This window comes from Neofelis nebulosa, chromosome 5 (genome assembly GCF_028018385.1).
Source record: "Neofelis nebulosa isolate mNeoNeb1 chromosome 5, mNeoNeb1.pri, whole genome shotgun sequence".
NCBI lineage: Eukaryota > Metazoa > Chordata > Mammalia > Carnivora > Felidae > Neofelis > Neofelis nebulosa.
In genome coordinates, this window is record NC_080786.1 from 91,488,199 (window position 1) to 91,494,219 (window position 6,021).

The window sequence follows — 6,021 nt, forward strand, 5'->3', positions numbered from 1 at the left end:
GATTTTTACAAATTTATTGGCAAGAATGTGGACCTTTTTTGGTCACTGATAATTTTATCCTTTTATTTATGTTTGTGGGGTTTATTGCTCCCATTAAGTAAGAGGGCAATATTATAAGCTGGAAACTTTCCAAAGAAACTTTCTTTTGATACTTTAACTTGTTTTCATATGCAAAAACTAATTTTGGGTAGAATTTTCCTGGAGACAATATTTCTATGGATAATGAAAACTGTAAAATAAATCTGGGAAAGGCAGAGGAGGTCTTGCATGATAGTATTCAAATGAGTCAGTAAACCTATCATTGTAGAATTCAATTATTGCAGGAAAAGCACTTTCTAGTACAGGATGACTTTATTAGTTTTCTGTTGCTGCTTAACAAATTACCACAGTTTAGCAGTGTAAAATCACATACTGTTTATCTGTTTACAGTTCTGTAGGTCACAAGTCCAGGACTGGGTTCTCTGCTTGGGGTCACATAGGCTGAAATCAAGTCAGGTAGGCTGGGCTCTTGTTTGGCGCCTCTACAGAGAGAATGTGTTTCTAGGCTTATTCAGTCTGTTGGCAGAATTCAGATCCTTGTGGGTGTAGGACTCATGTCCCCATTTCCTTGCTATTATCATAGGCCACTCTAAGTTCCTAGAAACTACCCACAGTTTTTGGCACATGGTCCACTCCTTCTAGCTAGCAATAGTGCATTGAATTCTTCTCATTCTTGGAATCTGACTTCCTGTTTTGCTATAAACCAGACAAATTCTGCTTTCAAAAGGTCTATGTGAGGGGCGCCTGGATGGCGCAGTCGGTTAAGCGTCCGACTTCAGCCAGGTCACGATCTCGCGGTCCGTGAGTTCGAGCCCCGTGTCAGGCTCTGGGCTGATGGCTCGGAGCCTGGAGCCTGTTTCCGATTATGTGTCTCCCTCTTTCTCTGCCCCTCCCCCGTTCGTGCTCTGTCTCTCTCTGTCCCAAAAATAAATTAAAAAATTAAAAAAAAAAAAAAAAAGGTCTATGTGATTAGGCTTGCTCTGACAATCTTCTTTTGACCCAAAGTCAAATGATTATAGCCTTAATCATACCTGCAAATCCTTTTTGCCAAGTAAGGTAACATCACAGATGTAATATCTGATGTTCACAGTCTTAAAGGATTAGAGTGGGACATCTTGGAGAGCTATTTTAGGATTCTGCCTACCATAATGATTTAAACAAGCCATCTGGCTCTGGCACAGTTAGATTGACCAACTGGGTTGTAGGTAGGCATGTGTGTTGTGTGTGTGGACCCTCATCAGATTATGCATTTAGAAGTGAGCAATAAAGGTAAAAGTGCTCACCGTTCTTTCAACACATCTTTTGAGCACTTACTGTGTGCGTCAGATACCATCTTAAGTGTTGGGGATATTAATAAAATCCACTTTTGTGGAGATTATAATCTAGTCTTCTTAATAAGGAAAAGTGTCTTAGGACCAGCAGTATAAAAGATTTTCTATAGGACTTAAAGTGAATGGTGCCTGACAGAAAGCTGATGTTTAATTTTTTTTTCTTGCATTTATATCTTTCAATTGAAAGGACACATGCCAGAAAAAAAAGTAAGGTTCAATAAAGATCTTTCTGATGCTCAGGAGGGAATTGAAAAACAATCCCTGGAAAGGATTCATAACAGCTTTTTCAGAAGTTCAGGTCTGCTAAAATACTATCTAGCTAATCCAATTATGTTACTAGGATGCCTGAATAATCCCAATGTAACGTGAAAAAGGTGCGATTATGGCAATGAGTGACTTTTAGTATAATGAATATTAATATATTTAGTTTGTGATGAATGGCATTTAAAGCCTCAAATATAAAGAAAGGGATAGCACACTGTTCTTGAAAGTTGATTTGCCTGCTGAAACAGTGTCTTGCGTATAATTGCTGCCTTAACAATAATGGTTGATTTTGTTGGCTTGAAGGGTAGATAGGATTTAGCTAGAGGGAGAGGGAGAAGAAATGGAGTGCAAAAGTTCAGAGATGAGTTGGATTCTTTCTTGGCAGGACTAGCCATAGAAGAAACACCAATGGTAATCTACTTTAACAAGTATTTGAGTGTCTCACATATTCTAGGCATTGTTAGCCAGTACTAATACATCACTAGAAAAAACATAAAAAATGCCCGCTCTTAAAGAACTTACATGTGTTGAAGGGAGACAGACAATAGTAAAGAAGTAAATTATATAGTTTGCTAAAAGGTGATAAAGCTACATACCAAAAAAAGAGAATCTGGAAGGGGGAGGGGAGAGTGGGTGGCAAATGACTGATTTCAGCTGATTAGAGAATATTATAATGCCTTTGTCTTTGAAAAGCTGATTTAAATAGAGACAAACATACCAAGTGCGGTAATAAAAAGGAAGTTTTCTAATAAGTTATTCTCTCTTTTTGAAGTAAGCTCTACTGAGCGTGGGGCTCAAACTCATAATACCAAGATCAAGAGCCATATGCTCTACCAACTGAGCCAGTCAGGTGCTCTGCTCATTCTCTCTTTTAAGTTGTGCTTCAAAGATAACTGGTTTGGGAAATGGTATGATAATGTACCCAGTGCTACTGCAGTAGTCTCTGCTTGTGTGCCATTCTACCTATTTAAGACCATGCAGGGATAAACAGGGATAAAACATTAGTTCAACGTGTGGTCTCATTTCAAATCAAGAAAAATGAATATTCTGCCTAGAGTTATGTGAGCATCAAATGTTAGCGATTACTTAGGTTACTCCTAATTTCTGTGTGGACTTAGCCTACTAGTTAAGCCTTGATTGTCTCTTAAAAAAAAAAAAACACAACAAAACACTGCTTATATACTTGAGCATGAATATTGAAGAATAAAGAAAGTAGTCAAAAAGTGACTACTGATAGCGACAGCGTTTCTAGAAGAAGCCTAATTTACCCAACAGCATTATTTTGGGGGAGGAAACACAACATGTTAATGAGGTTTAAACCAAGATAGCTCCCAGCTTCTGAATGCAGTGGCCAGCTGAGAGTAATCCCTGTAAAAAGGAAGAGGACTTAGCCTAGGTGAATTTGTGGATCTCCTGATGCATTAAGAAAGGGCAGCAAATCCACTGGCACTTGAAGATAGTTGCTGTAGATGGAGTGGTTTTTCCACTCCAATTTTAAAAACTGGCAGGCAAAATTTGACTCCTGCTTAAAATTCTTCAGTGGCTTCTCCCCAAGGATAAGTACCAAGTTCTTAAAATGGCTTTTGAAGTCCTTTGTGCTCTGGCTCCTGCTTACTTCTAACCTCATCCCTCTCTACAATCCACTTTATTCCCCAACTACTTCTGTTTCCAGAAAAGACCTAGTGTTACCTCAGAACTTCAGCACATGCACTCTTTTCCCTGGCCAACTTCTACCCATGCTTCATGTCTCAGCTATCGCTTCTTTCAGGAAGCCTTTTCTGACCTTTCAAATACAACTTAGAGGTCCTTATTATGTGCTCCCATGATAAACACCTCTATCATGATCTTTATCATGCTCTTCAATTGCTGGTTTACCTCTACCCCACCAGTTTTTGAGGGCTGGTGCTGTGGAGTACTCAGTGCTTGGGATAATTAGGCCTGAGACACTGCTAGTTTTCTACCCTACATCCATTTTCCTCTTCCTGATCAATAAAATCCTGATTTTGTCTGTAGTGGCAGTGTGCCCAGTTTCCCTTGCAGCCCCAGATAGCAGTGAGGTAATTTTTGATTTATAAGCAGAAGACTGTTGGGGTATTTTTGGGAAACTTTCCTGATACAGGCATTGTCCTTTCTTCCTTTTCCCTGGAGTATGGTTAGGGTTCCTAGAAATAAGAAGGATGAGGGCTGTTTGCTCATGGTGGTGATGAACATGAAGATAAAAACCACGTGTTGAGGATGGCTGAACCGAAAGACAGAAGGAGACTGGATCCTTGATGGCATTGTGGCTTGCCATTCCAGCCCTAGGCTATCTGTCTCCAAACTTGTTATTAAGTGAGGGCAGGAATTTGTAGTTTATTCATTCAGGGCTATATCAAGAGTGGTTAGCTTATTTGGTTAAGCCTTTATGTTTAGGATTCTGTTACATGGAGCCAAATGCAGCCCATAAGTGATATGTTCAATGAACGAACAGTATACTACTTACTAATAATAGCTCATTTGTTCATTGCTTACTACAGATTAGGCATCATTTTAAGTATTTTACATGATTGTCATATTTAGGAGATGAACTTTGGGAGATTCTAATAGGGAAAGGCTAGAGAAGACCAGGCCCTATATGAAGGAATGGCCAGAAGTGTGGGAAGGAATTTGGGGGAAATTCATCTTCTTTCCATAAGAAGAGTGCCTTAGCATTAAGAGCTAATCCAACCAGGACCTATTCATTACCTCCTAATGATTTGGGTCAGATCTCATTTAAATATTGCAACACATAAATGCAGGTTTGTTTGTTTTTTTTTCCTTCCTTCCTTCCTTCCTTCCTTCCTTCCTTCCTTCCTTCCTTCCTTCCTTCCTTTCTTTTTTGCACAATTGTTAAACCTACATTAAATCCCCCCGCCCCCCTCCTAATCAATCATGCCTTACTTCTCTAAGGACAAAATATTCCTGTCTGTCCATCCATGCATCCATTCCTCCATCCATACGTTTGCCATGTGGATCAGATACCAGCTACACCACAGCCCATTCTAGGGAAGACTCTGGTCCACAGCTCTTACTGAAAAACCCCTCTTTGTAGCCAATTTTACACCATGCTGATTCCACCAGGGCTGCACAACTGCCCAAGAACTGCCAAGCCTTAAGTTGGGCCAGTGTCTGAGGACATGTCCTGGTTCAGGAAGGTGATCTGGACAATTAAATTCTTAAAAGGTTTGAACCAAGAAATACTGAGTAAATGATGTAGTTAGCAGTGGAAAGAAAGCTAAGCTAGAAGGAAAGTGATGAGGTGCAATAGAAGCCATGATGGTCCAGTGTTCTGAGAAAGCAGGAGCTGTGAGGATGCACGCCATGAAGCAGAGAAAATTGTACAGAAGAAAGAATGCCAATTAGAGCTGGTAGAAAAGTGGACAGAGACAGATGCAGACAGCTGCTTGGGAAATAGCTGAGCCCATTAATAATGGAACTCAAGAGTAAAAACCCATATCCATAGCTCCTCAGGTTCTTAGAGCTGCCTTGGATTCTGCTTCTTGGATCTCCAGTTGTGAGACCCAGTTCTATATGGATCCCCCTTCACAAGCCCTGGTTGTTTGGCATGTCCTAGATTCCTAAGCAGATGCATCTTTATGATAAATCCCCGCATTACATAAAATAAATTAAGTTCTCTTGAATCAAAGGAGCCAATCAAGAATGTTCCCACTGAGTCAGGTGGCCAACCAGTGTCTCCCTGTTCAAGCAATCCATTGACATTAGGACAATTTTTCCTTATCCAGTACTTCCTCATATTGTCCGTTAAAGCACAGGTATGTGCTTGGATAGTTCCTTGGGAGAAACTCCTCACTGTGCCTGAACTTCCAAGTTCCAACAAGGGAAGCCTCAGAAGCTTTCAGGGTCCAGGATGAGTCTTTTGCTTTTTTTCTAAAATAAGAAACCAGGCAGAAAATGATAGATTCACTCCCTCAGGTAAGTGAAGAAACCTGTTGCCCAAGACAGAAACAGCAACAGAAATGCATTGCCTAAACCCCTGAGTAGTATCATGACAATACTGGTCATTTAAAAACACAGTCTTTGGCAGAGAATTTGGGAGGGCCTGACAGACAGCTGCGGTTGAGTCTTTCACCCTTGCAAGGCAAGAGTACATTCAGTTTTTCTCTTTGGGGTTATACAAAATAATTTTTGCAGTAGAGTACAAATTCTTGCTCCCAGATTCCATTTCAAATTTGGTTGGGGGAAATACTTCAGAAATGCAATTTTCCCTTTGATTGCAATGGTAGTGTATAGGAAGGCAGGGGTTTTTTTTGGGAGAAGCTTTATTTGGATAAGCCTTAAATGGCCAATGAACTTTTGAAGACTTTCCATCAGCTGGATAACCTACAGTTATTCAGTTATAGATGCATTT